Consider the following 13977-nt stretch of genomic DNA (forward strand, 5'->3'; position numbering starts at 1 on the left):
GAAAAAAAAAAAAAAAAAAAAAAGAATTTGGAACATTAGATTCTCTCCTAGTACTTCTCATTAGAAAACATGGCAACATTTGCAGTTAAACATAAAGGATGAGACAAAAGATGCAGAGAGGGTTGGGACCATGAGGATTTATGAAAAACTGAAATAATAATCTAGCACGTCTTCCCAGAGATGAAATGAGAGACCGTGATACCTCTGGGCATGGCTGAAAGCTCAGTTCCCTGAGCTATCTCCTATTTGACTTCAGTCCAATTCTGATTTCAGTCTATATAGCTTTACAATCCTCTCTCCCCACCGATTATTTCCCCCTGAGGTAAGCTGATTTCCTTATAGTCAGAAGAGCTCATCAGAAACAAGTGAAATTCTTGTCATTTAGCCCTTCCTCCCAAGCAGCCATCAACATGCCCCATATTACACTACTGTTCTGTGCACGCCGTCAGTGCGGCTGTGAACGCGAGCTGACAGGCGGCCACGATCCATTCAGAGGGTGTCACGCTCTTGAGCTTTCCCTCCGACAGCTGGCCCCCAAAGAATTGTAGCTCTGTCAAAATTTAAAGAGCTCTCCTTAAATGTGCTTAAGTGAGGAATATGCAGTCTCTTTGCACTTAATAGGTGATCTAACATTTCTGGAATTGAATTGGATTGCACGTGTATTTCATGCTTGGTTTTCTGTGTGTGAGGAAAATAGTACCAGTTGAGTTTGCTTCAGAGCAGACGAGGGACAAAGGTCGTCCTCAATTTCCATCCTGACCTTTAGCTTCTAGGCTTGCACCTTACTTGCTTGAAAGGTTAACTTCATATAGGTCACGTATGGGTATGAAAGATACTAACAACCCTTAAGTTCAGATATTTTTATTAAAGAAAAATAATTTTTGCCATAAAGAAAGAATTATTTGGGGGAAGATGTTGTCTTCTAATAAACTGGTGTGCAGTACGTGAGCTTGTACTGTCTCCAGGGCCTTTCCTCAGGGCTGGTGCTGTGATATGGTTAATATAAAATAATATATATTGTTAATATAATTATATATATACATATATATGTGTGTGTGTGTGTATGTGTATATGTATATATGTGTGTATATATATATTTGGTCTTTGTCTCTGGCACAGATCTCCTAAAAACTTTGCCATTTACTAAGTGATATGAGAGTCTTTTCATATTCTAACTAGATGAATGGTCCCTGGGAGCCCCTAGATAGCTTTAGGGTGGGAATTGTTTACCAAATGACCCAGGCATGCTTAGAGATTTGGTACTTTCAGCCACACCTCCTGACCTCTGGGGAGGGGAAGAGGCTGGAGATTGAGTTAAATATCAATGGTCAGTGATTTAATTAATTAAGCCTCCATAATGAACCGCCATGAAAATTCTAAACCACAGGGTTTGAGGAGCTTCTGGGTTGGTGAACACATTCACCTGTTGGGAGGTTGGTGTGGCACAACTCCACAGGGACAGAAATTCCTATGTCTGGACCTTTCTGATCTCACCCTATGCACTTCATCTGCTTGTTTATTTGCATATTTATAATAAACCGGTAAATATAAGAAAATGTTTGCCTGAGTTTGGTGTGCCATTCTATCCAATTATTGAAAACGGGGGTTGGGGGAGGGAGATTTATGGGAACTACTGATTTTGAAGCCAAATTATACAGAAGTATGGGGCTCCTGGGGACACAATTTCTTGTGACTGTCATCTGAAGAAAGGTCAGTCATTTAGACTGAATGTTTAAACTGGTAGAAGTGGACATTAACTCCAGGTATTGAATTAAATTATAGAAACCCTAATTGAGTTGGAAAAGTGACTGATGTGGGGAAAACCCCCAAACATTTGAGGTCAGAGGTGTTGTGAGTAGAGAAACAGTTCTTCTTTAACAGTGACTATTTATAATATACCAATGATTCTGGGTACGTACTAAACTGTAATAAACATGAAGAATAAATGAAGTGGCAATGATATAATGAGCATTTTTATTAAATTTAGGAGCTTTATTCAACATGTGAGCTTCATTTTCTTACATAGGAAAATCCCATTTTGAGGTGCACCTGGTAAATATGCATAGGGATATAAATAATGCGCTTAAGTAGACATTGACTTGATCTTATTTTATTCTCATGAGCATACTACCAGGTAGGTATTCTAACCTATATTTTGTGATAAAGAAATTGAGGCTTTGCCTCATCAATAGATATTGCCCAAGGTCTACTGAAAGGCATATCTGAAACCACATTTGATTTATTCCAAAGCCCATATAATCTTTCCAATTTGACATAAAGATATTAGAATACAAATGAGTAATCCTAGCATTAGTTTGAAGTGCCTTTAAAACTTTCATTTAGTTTCTTTTTCTCTTTTTTTTTGTAAAATTGATTATAAACTTAAAAACTCATTTTCACCCCATGACATTTCATTTCTTTAAAAAAATTAAAAAAAAAAAAAAAACCCTTCTGCACTTTGAGCCATTGGCCATGAGTAACAGTGGGATTCTGAGGGTATAACTCATTGTTCCCAATCAAGTGGTAGCAGAGATTTTTTTCTGTTGCCTTGGCTCAAAGTAATTGCATATTTATCTACTTATCTGAGCAATTAATCAGAGACCCAAGTAGTCAAAGTAGCAGTTGAATTTCCATGTTGGACTTTCATGTCACATTTACCAATTCTCAGCACTTTAAATGATTTCTTACCTAAGCAGTATAAAACCACATGAATCATATGACCATGTACTAGCTATTCTAAGGATGATTTACCCATCCTAGAGAATGCATTTCAGATGACTTTGCAGGAAATATAAAGAAAAATGATTACAGTAAGGATATTTGTAAAGTGAAATGCATTCACTAGTTTATATCTCTAGAATGAAACTAGTAGGACTAACATTTATGGTCTAAAAATTGTTTTACAGAAGCAATGGGTATAATATTCCATTACTGTAATTAGAAAACTTCTGTGAAAACATCTTTGTTTAAAATGTGCATTTTTACCTGATTCATAATCAGAATAATGACCATTTTCCTTAGCTGTCTGCAAATGGGTGGGAAACAATAACAGACCCATGGTGTCTACTGACCAAAATTCAAAAATATAGACCCGCCTTTTGCCAAAATATTAAGAGGCAGGCTTATTTTATTTTATTTATTTTGTATTATATTTTTTCCATTGCTATTGAGTCCCCTTATACCCCACCATCACCACACTGTTGTTCATATCCCTGAGTCCTTTTTCCTTTTTGCTTAATTCCTCCACCCCTTAAACTGCCCCACTCCCATACCTAATGGGAAACTTTTTGAAGATCCAAAATGAATTACAACATTAACCAATAATTAAAAATTCAGTTAAATGGAGTTGCTGAAAGCAACAGTCTCCAATCTTTTTGACACCAGGGACCAGTTTTGTGAAAGCCAGGTGTGAGGGGGACAGGAAGTAGAGCTGATATCGGCTCACCGCCTGGGGGTTGGGTACCCTTAGCCTGAAGCATACATTGGGACCATATTGATTGGGTTCTGAAGGGACTTTAATTTTGGAAGCTGAGTGCTTGAAAGGCTACAGTAAGGCTTTCTCTCTTAGGTATATTGTGTGAGGCCTGTACAATACTTTGTAAATTAAAAGTTGATAGGAAGATTTCACATAAACACCAGAATTTTTGGCTTTTCTTAAAAAACAGATAAAAAGATGTGGTAACACAGTGCCTATTGTTTCTTTTAGTTGAAGTGTATGCTTTCCAGTTCTTATTCCCTTGCAAGTAATGTGTATGCACATTTTTTCTCCACAGCTGACTTAACTCATTTAAAGTTACGTGACTAGCTGCACTGGCACTTGAGTTTCAATCTTTGTTCTAAGATCTGCTTGCTGCCACTTCCCAGAGCATGTGGTATTACATAACCTTTGTCTTTTGAGATGATGATGATGATGATTGCTCCTGAAATTTGGTTCTATTATTAATATCTCAGAGACTTTTTGAAATCACACAGACCATAGGAGGAAAAGGCCATTGACATGAAGTAAATAGAAAATACCAACATTAAAATTATGAAATTTGGTAGCATTACTTGCTGTGAGACACGTGTTAAGAAAGGTTTGGGACATATGAGCAGAATCCAAAACAATCTTTGTTGTAAAAAGAAATTAGCTGCTGTAAATTTAGGAATACCATGAAATTCTGTGCTATAGCTTTGTCTTTCTCATCCCCACTCCCTGTCCCCAATGAATAAAGCCAAAGAAAAACAAAATTCATAGCAATGGGATACTGAAATAAAAGTCCATTTTACTACATATATTTGGCAGGTTAGAACTGCATATAGAATAGGGTAGTGTGCTAAGACTTAACAAATAAAAATATAGGGTGCCTAGTTACCCAAATTAAAAAAAAAAAAGACAAACATGTTTATAGTATCCTTCATGCAATATTTAGGATATATGCTGTGTTCTGAATGTGTCCCCCCAAAGTTCATGGGTTAAAATCCTAATCTCCAATACAATGGCATTAAGAGGTGGGGTCTTTGGGAGGTGATTAGGTCATGAGGTTGGAACCCTCATGGATGAAATTAATGTCCTCATAAAAGAGGTTCCAGAGAGCTAGCTTGTCCCTTCTGCCATGTGAAGACACAGTAACAAGCCAGCAGTCTCACCAGAACCATGTTGACATCCTGATCCTGGACCTCCAGCCTCCAGAGCTGTAATAAATGTCTGTTGTTTGTAGCCACCAAGTCTGCAGTATTTTGTTATAGTAGCCCAGACAGACTAAGTAAGATAGCACACCCATACTAAAAGTATTCATTGTTTACCTAAAATTCAAATTTAACTAGGTCTCCTGTATTTTACCTGGCCACCCTAGGAAAAGGGGGAAAGACGTGGCATCAAAGACTTGGTTATTACCATAATCCAAGTGTAGTCAGCAGATGGGTAGGCCAGAGAAAGCCTAGTTCCAACTTGAGAACCTGAATATCAGGCCAAATTGAGAGGGTATTTTTGGGTATTCTAGGCTGTGTGCAGATCATGTTCAGGCTAGTAGGCAATAGGTTGGGAAGGTTCCAGGTTTTAAAGATAAATGTGTGTTAAAGTCCTTCCTGAATGATAATGTTGATGATGATGATGACGATATCAAATACATGAGCCTTACTACATGCAAGACATTGTTCTGGGTGCTTCTTATGCATTAACTTATTTAATTTTCATAATAACCCTGTGGGATAAATACTATCATTATCTCTTCCTTTTTAAACATTTTTTTTAAGGTAAGTAAATTGAGAACCAAAAGTAAATTAATTTGCCCAAGTGATAGACATGGAAGAGCCTGGGTTTGCATCTAATTATTTATTATATTAAGTTATAAAGCACTAGGGAAATCATGTAATTATTTATTGAAAGCTAAATTCTTTACAAATATGTAATGTAATTCTTATGCCAGTCTCATGAAGTAGATATTATTGCCAAAGATTAAAAAATATATTTAAGTGTTGTTTTTAGGGTTAGAAATTGTTAGAAATATTTAAAAAAATAGAAGCTTTTTGCAAATCACTGGACTGGAGAGAAGCTCAGACTACAGCTGTCCCTGGACTTATGATGGTATTATGTCCTGATAAACTTACTGTAAGATGAAAATATTATTAAGTCAAAACTGCATTTAATATACCTAAACAGCTGAACATCAGAGCTTAGCCTGGTCTACCTTAAACTCACTCAGAACTCTTCCATTAGTCTACATTTGGGCAAAATCATCTAACACAATCAGTACATTGTAGAGTATGAGCTATTCATTGAATGGGTATTGTTTTTGCAACATTGTAAAGTAAAAGAAATTATAAGTTAAAACATTGTCTGTTGGAGATTATTTGTATACTACTTTTCAAATAACAAAAATTACATGAAGTTTTATACTTTTAGAGGAGAGAGGACAGAGAGAAATGGGAAAAGGAGAAAGAAAAACTAACCAAAGCAAATTCTTTTATTTCATAAATGACTTTAAATTTGCATTAGGTGCATATTTATAATGATTCAATATTTCCAACCAGTAATGTCTTATAATTCCATCTTTTACAAAGCTAAAAGTTTACACAAAACAGCTGTTTCTGTAAGTACACAGATATCCATACATATACACTGTACATATTTATAAGCTTTTAGATAGTGTTTAATATGCATTTTTTACATATACATTCATGCAATCTAACAAAGATGCCTCTGTACAAACCTGAGAGTGCACTTGACCTTTGAAAGCAGGAAACTTACGGAGGGTGACCAGCCGTGAGGAAGAAATATGGGAGGGTTGAGACTAGCTCCACTGATGGTAGTTTAGTCCACCTGTGATTTTGGTGACTCAGAATGAACTGTCAGTCTGGCCCAGAGACAATATACTGCACTGTCTCTGGAAACAAAAACTTTATGTGGCAACTTCAGAATTTACTTTTAGTGAAGCTGACTTCTCTCTTAAAGGTAGCATCATATTTCTGATTGTTTATTTTTTTAATATCAAAGGAGAGACTTTTAATTATTTTGTCATTGTGCTTTAAGGTCTCCTAAAAATATATGAGTGGGCCAGACTAAGTTTCTTTTAATTGCAAAGAAAAGTAAATAACAGGATAGCAAGAGATAGAAAGTGGTCAAAAGTTTTCATGTGACCCTTTATTCCCAATTTTAATGTAGTACTCCAAGTTTACTCTTAGCTCTCTGCTACAAAGTGAAAAATTTCAAGTGTCTGAGGGTCCCATGTCAAGCCTGTGTTATATGCTGATGCTTGCAGTGGAAAATCAGAGGACAATACAGAGATTTGCTGCTAGACCATTGTGGAGAATTTTTGGGCCATCCCTTTTCAGCAACTTCTCATAACCTTTTTAAGGTCCAGAGATGGCAAAGGGTATGGCTGATGGAGAAATCTTACCGACTCCTAGGTCTGAATACTACTGGCTCCTTTGCTCAAGTGAAACAAGAGCAGAGTGCAATTCTTGGAGGGGGGGGGGGGAGACAAGCACCTGCATTAATAGGTTGGGGCAGTTGATATGTTATAGGGTGACGCATGCCTAAACCAGGGTGTGGGATTTATTTATGTCATTCGTTCTCCCTGGGCAAAACATGTAGGAATCTTACATGAAAGAATGCAGTGGTGTTAGGGGCTCATAATAATAAGTTTACAGATAAGTTCTTTTCGCTGAATCAGGAAAGAAAAGTTATGTGACGTGGCCATAGACGGTTTAGCTCCACAGTGATGCATCTCCCCCCACCCAAATTTCTTACCCCTGTTAGGTTTTATTTATTATTCCTGTTATACTCATGAGAAAATTGAGGCTTAGAGAGGTCCAGTAAACTAGCTTAAAACCGTATACTAGTTAATGGTAGGATTCCTCAGATTTGACTCCAAGCCCATGTACTTTTTCCATACATCATCTCCCAGGATGAACTCCACCCCCTCAACCTCAGTTTGCTAACCAGTAAAAGGGCGATGCTATTCGCTGCCTTATTGTCTGTGGTTGGGATTGGAGATAACTAATGTGAAGTTTCCAGGGTAGTGACTGGTTTGTGGTTACGCTCAATAAATGAGAACTTTTATTAAGCAGGTAACAGGTAAGTGTCAGGTAACAGGTGGGTGGATAGAACACAGTGTCTAGCAAGTCTAATAGGCACTGAGTCAAGTCTAGGTAGGAAATAGGAGCATTGAGCTCATAGAAGGGCTAGGCTGAGAAACAAGGTAATGGCCATGTTTTGCAGAAAATGAAGGCAAAAACCTGGAAAAGAGATGGGTAAACTTATTCAATGCAGAATGAATTTGACCTAGAGTGAATTTTCTTGGAAACAATGAAACATATTTTTGTAATTCCATTGGCAGTTTTCAAGTATTTTATTGCTAAATAACTGAAATGATTAAGTTAAAAAGATTATATTTGCTAATAAAATAATCCAATCATTTTTAAACTATAAGCATGAGAACAACAGAGGTCACATTAAAAAAAAAATCATGGTCTGGATTTAGCATCAATATAATGTTTAATTTGTCATTTCACATGCAATCAGGACTTGAATTTTCTTTAGTTTTTTTTTTATGCAGTGTAATACAGGTTTGACATTAAAAAATGATGATGCGTGACAGCAGCAAGAATATTTTTGTATGTGACGATATAACCTGTCAAAGAATTTACATCGGTGCTTTCTGAAGTGCTGTCATTCTCATTCACAATAAAGGCCCTCAAACCCCTCACTGTCCCGCAATAAAGGCTGTCACCCAGTCGGCACCAATTTCATTCCTGTAAGAGTTGGCTGTGATACTGCTGATGCATGTCAAGCTCTTGTTAAATTCACTGTGGGTCAGCTACCTAAATGTTTCTTCTAAATGATTCCATCATAAAGTATAAGGCCCTGAAATGCCTAGAGAAACATGGCAACCAGTATTACTTATGGTGGATGTTAGGCAATTGATGAATTGGGATAGGAGCTGAATTTAATCCCGGTACAAATAAAAATGAAGCAGTGAAAATTCCTATAAATTTATGTTGTATATTTGTATATTATTTCAAAGACGTTTCATTTGATTACTTACCAGCTTTCTTCTCAATAAAATGGAATGATTTTAGATTCTCACTGAAAGATTCAAATCATTCATTCATCCATTCATTCATTCATCAAACTTTCCTTGCCTCAGGTGCTGTGCTAAAGATACAAAGATAAGTAAATCTTGACCTTTATCCCCCCAGGTCTCAAAGACTATTAGGAAAAGAAATTTTAATGCCTTAATAAAAAATGGCATTATTTTGTTTTTGAAACATTCATTTTTCTTTAAAATAACTTTCCTGGTGTTGCTCGAATGGTAATGGATTAAATGTGGAGCTCTTGGAAGGCATGGAAGAGCAGAAAACAAGAACAATGTTTATGCTCTTCTATCCTATTCCTAGTCTGTATCATGCTATTTCCCTCTGTGTCTGAGGGGGGTTGTTGCCAGGAGACCAAAATCTCATGGATACCAATATCTGTGAATGGTCAAGCCCTTTATATAATATGGCATAGTATTTGCATATAACCTATGCACATCCTCCTGTATACAAGGTCTGTCCAGAAAGTATCCATCCATGTAGTATGAAAAATAAAGACATTTATTGAAGAAGATACAAGTAACAAGGAACATACATAAGATGATGTACACCTCATGCTCCTTCAAAGTAAGCATCTTGGGACCTTACACAGTTCTCCCAATCTTGATCAGCTACCACATAATATTTTCCTGAATCTCATCAGTGATCTGAAATCTCTTCCTTTTCAAAGGTGATTTTAGCTTTGGGAAAAACCAAAAGTCCCAGGGCACCAAATATGGGCTGTAAGGGGGCTTAGTCACCTGAGTGATTTGATGGTTTGCCAAAAAACTCTGTACAAGATGTGATGCATGAGCAGGTATATTGTCGTGATCAAGCTGCCAATCACCAGTTGCCCATAGCTGTGGCCTTCTGAATTATCTGAATAGTTTCCATAGAAGAATGTTCAAGCTTAACACAAAATCTGATGCAGATTCATTGCTCTACTAGCTCATTCATTTTCCATGGGATGGCCACACATTACACATGCTCACTCAGCATCGCCTACTGCCCTCACCAACTAGTACAGTGAAGTCATCATTGTTCACACATGTGCACTCCAGTCTACTCTACTTGGCTGCCAGCTTACATCATTGTCATGCCAACTGTTCTTACTATATTAACATTGGTTGGACTTTTTCCAGACAGATCTCATACTTTAAATCATCTCTGGATTAGTATAATATCTAATATAATGTAAATGCTATGTAAATAGTTGTTATACTGCATTGTTTAGGAATTAATGACAAGAAAAAAGTCAATGTTGGTTGAATCTTCAGGGGCAGAACACTGTATGGGAAGGGCTAACTGAGTATCTTAGTGAGTCAGAGATTGAAGGCCCTATTTATGTTAGAAAGAGGCTTATTGGCTTTGGAACTTTTTTTCCATTAGAAATTGTTGCTCCTAATGCTCTGCGTTTGCCACTTTGATTAGGAGTCATTCTTTATCAGTTTCTAACTGTAAGATCTAAAGGAATGCATCTAAAACTAACTCTTGACTTCTGGGGCCCATAGAATAATTAAGAAAAGACATAAAACTATGATCAAGTCTTCCTGACACTTGTGTGTATTTTTACTCTATTGCCTTTTCAGTCTATCTTATTTTATGTATTATAGAATTAGTATCTTAAGATTCCAAAGAAGACAGAGAAGAGGAAAACAAAAATTTACCTGCTACGACAATACCCAGATAGAATTACTGTTATTATTTTGTAGATTGTTCTTCTAGCAATTATTAACACACTAATACACAAACATACACTATTCTTTGAACAAAATTGGGATTTTGGTAGAAAAACATTCTAGAAGTAGCAATGTATGATCAAAAAAAAAAAATAAAAAAATCTGAACATTTTGAAACATTCAAAACATTTCACCAAATTACACTGCTGAATCAGTATAATAATTTGTATTCCCATCAGCAATGTGTTTAAGTGGTTTCATTTCTGAATTTGCTAAAACCAGGTATTATCATTTAAAAAGATTATTGACTATATCAGTTTCATAGGTGAGCTCTTTGGGTTTTTACAGATTTTTGGTATAATCCTTGGGCCTCAAATTTCCCACTGGTCCTCTTTTTTTTTTTTTTAAATATGTTTTATTGATTATAATATTACATTTGTGCCAATTTCCCTTCCCTCTGCTCCCCTCCACCCGGTGGCCCCCCTCCCTCCAGTTGTCCCCCCCTTTTAGATCATGTCCATTAGTTGTGCATACAGTTCTTCTCAACCTCTCTCTGTCTATTCCATTCCCTCCTACCATGATCCTTAATTCCTATATCATCTCCCTCCCTCTCCCCATTCCCCCTCCCTGTTGACCTCCCCCCAATATGTTCTCCGTACCTATAGTTCTTTTTCCACTCTCGTTGCCTGTTTAGTTTGCCTTTGTTTCAATTCCCTAGCTTCTGTTGTTTCTTGTGATGCAGTTTTCATTTTAGATTTCATTGTCTTGATCCTTTTTCTAAACCAGTCCCTTTAACATCTCATATAACAGTGGTTTGGATCTAATGAACTCTTTCAGTTTTATTTTGTCCTGGAAACACTTTCTCTGTCCTTCTATTCTGAATGACAATTTCGCTGGATAGAGTATTCGTGGTTGTAGGTTTTGGATTTTCATTACTTTGAATATTTCTTGCCAGTCCCTTCTTGCCTGCAGGGTCTCCCTTGAGAAGTCAGCTGATAGTCTAATTGGGACCCCTTTGTACATAATTCTTTTCTTCTCTCTTGCTGCTTTTAAGATTCTCTCTTTATCTTTAATTTTTGACATTTTGATTATAATGTGTCTTGGAGTGGTTCTCCCTGGGTCCAGTTTTTTTTGGAACTGTCTGTGCTTCCTGGACCTGTAAGTCTATTTCCTTCCCCAAGTCTGGGAAGTTCTCCTTTATTATGTTTTCACTCAATTTTTCAAGTTCTAGTTCATCTTCCTCGCTCTCTGGCAAAACAATGATTCTTATGTTGGGCCTTTTATAGCTGTCCCAGAGGTTTCTGATCCTCTCATCGTTGCTTCCCATTTCCTCTCCCTGCATTGGTTGACTTCTTGTTCCTTCTCCATATTCCAGTTTGTTGAAATGAACTCTGGATTTTTTTTCCTCACCATCTGTCTTGTATGTGGTTTTGTTCCTTTAGTTATGAGTGTTTTTCGCTTCTTTCTCATCTTTTTCCAGATCTTTTGTGAATTCTGTAAGCCACCTGATAACAATGGCCCAGAACTGAGCATCTGACAGGTTTCTTATCTGTTCATCTGTCAGGTTCTCCATCTGTTGCCTGGTGAGCTGTGCCACCGGGATTTCTATAGTTGTCTGCCTCATTTTGACAGATGCGTTTTGTTTTCCTGGGCCGGCTCTAGGGGGCAGTGCCTGTGTACTCGTAATGACCCAGCGACCGGCGCCTGTCCGCGACCTATTTCGCAGCCCTGTGGCGCTTTCTTTGGGGGCGGGGGTCCAAGATGGATTCACACAGTTATTCCGCTAGGAGACCAGGATCCGTCCTCCCGTCCCCCTGGGCCTCACTGTTCAAGGCGATGTGGTGGCTGCTTTCCCCAACATTGGGGTCGCGAGCTGCTGGGGGTTTGACTGCAGCCGGGGTTGTTCTCCCCGCCGCTGTCCCAGGTGCGACCGCAAACAGCTCCGCCCCCTTTCGCTTTTACCTGCCCAAAGGGCGCCGCTGGTTTATAACTTCATATGTTGGGCTTCCGTGTAGTTTTATTTTCTGGAATTTCTAGTTATCCTTTGTTTTGAAGTAGTTGTATTCCTCTCTAGTTGTAGAGGGAGACCTAGCGCGTCCGTCTAAGCCTCCATCTTGGCCGGAAGTCCCCACTGGTCCTCTTTTAACGAAAGGTATCCTTTATCTGTGAAGCTTTTCTTCCTGCTTGCAACCCCTTTACTTATTCAAAGTTGGTCTGGCTCCTTGAGATCTATTTGTTTTTGCTGTTGGTAGTTGTTTGTCTCTTGGTTTTGTCTTATGTATGCAATAGCTTTTTCTGTCACTTGCTTCTTTTTCTACCCAGGAAGAGGCCTGCTCATAGGAAAGCCACCATAGCTAGGATAGACTTCTACTCTATCTTTTCATTAATCTATTAAAAAGCCAGTATTGAGTGATCACTGACTTGTGTAATTTCTAAGAAAGTAAAATCCTCTCCCTAGAATCATTCAGTCCACAGCCCTCCAAATGGGAAAAAAATGGTGATATGATTATTTTTAATAGAAAATCAAAAACCATTCTAAGTATTTCAAGTAGGTTGGGATGTAATTCAGGACATACAGTCTTGCATACCTGTTACAAGGATTAGAGGAGTAGAGGCCAATGGCCATATGGAATATATAGGAACCCTGTTCTCTATGTCGAGTATTTGTGTTTGATGATACACTTGGTAAGATTAAGGTCATTTCCATACTGACTTTTCATTCGTTTATCTCTCTGTTTGCATCTTAGATGTTTAGTCCTTTTTATGAATTTCCATTTCTCTTAGAAGTTGTAAGCATTTCTGTAAAAAAGGAAATAACTACTTCATCTCTCGTGGCACACTAAGGCTGGACTGTCTGCTGTTATTTCTGTTTTTCTGACAGGCCACAGTCATATTTTTTTTGAATTGTCTCCATGTCCCTTACTTTACTCGTCCAGTCCTCCTTGTTTGCTGTCACCTGATTCAAGTTGTTGAGCGATAGCTTCTTGATATCTGGTGTGAGTCCACCCTCCTCTAATATACACCCTCTGATGGAGAGTTGCAGCGAGCAAGCTTCAGTGCAGTGAACTGGCTGTGCTCCAGACCTTGGCTGCTGATAAATCTGCCTTGGCATTTGATGTTAAGTATAGCTCTCAGATGATGACTACGTTTTTTTGAAGCTGCGTGCAACATTCTGATAAGCTGCTATTATAAACCTGCACCTGAGACCAGAAGCAGAAATGGGAAGGGATTTTCCATGTATAGAACCCTGTTAGCAATGGTTGTCCTTTTCTGCACTCATTAATGTAGACTCTAAAGATTTTTAACAGAATGTGATCCCCAAATCAAAAAAGACTGGCTAGGGCAAAGTCACCCTCAGGGTGACTTAGATTTGAGAGTCTTTGCAAACAACATTACCAGGAACCTCACACAGCCTTTGACCTAGGAGGTCCTTGAAAATATGGATAGTTGTCTATTCTGTATGCCCTCAAGAGAAAGCAGTGCTTGATATAGACCTATAGGAAACAAATATGCCAACTGACTCCAGCAATGAAAAATATCCCTCACTTTTATTCACTTCAGGTCAGTGTTTCCCAAAGTGCTTTTCAAAGCTTAAACTCCCCCTGCCCCCCACAAAAGGTTTTCATGATCAAAATAATTGGGGAAATGGTATGATTTGTACCTATGTCTTGAGAGTTACAGTTGACATTTTCAAACTTATGAAAAGCCCTATAGTAACGTAATCTAATTTTGTTTAACACAT

Source organism: Furipterus horrens, unplaced genomic scaffold, assembly GCF_987537825.1.
Source record: "Furipterus horrens unplaced genomic scaffold, mFurHor1.1.pri manual_scaffold_1, whole genome shotgun sequence".
NCBI lineage: Eukaryota > Metazoa > Chordata > Mammalia > Chiroptera > Furipteridae > Furipterus > Furipterus horrens.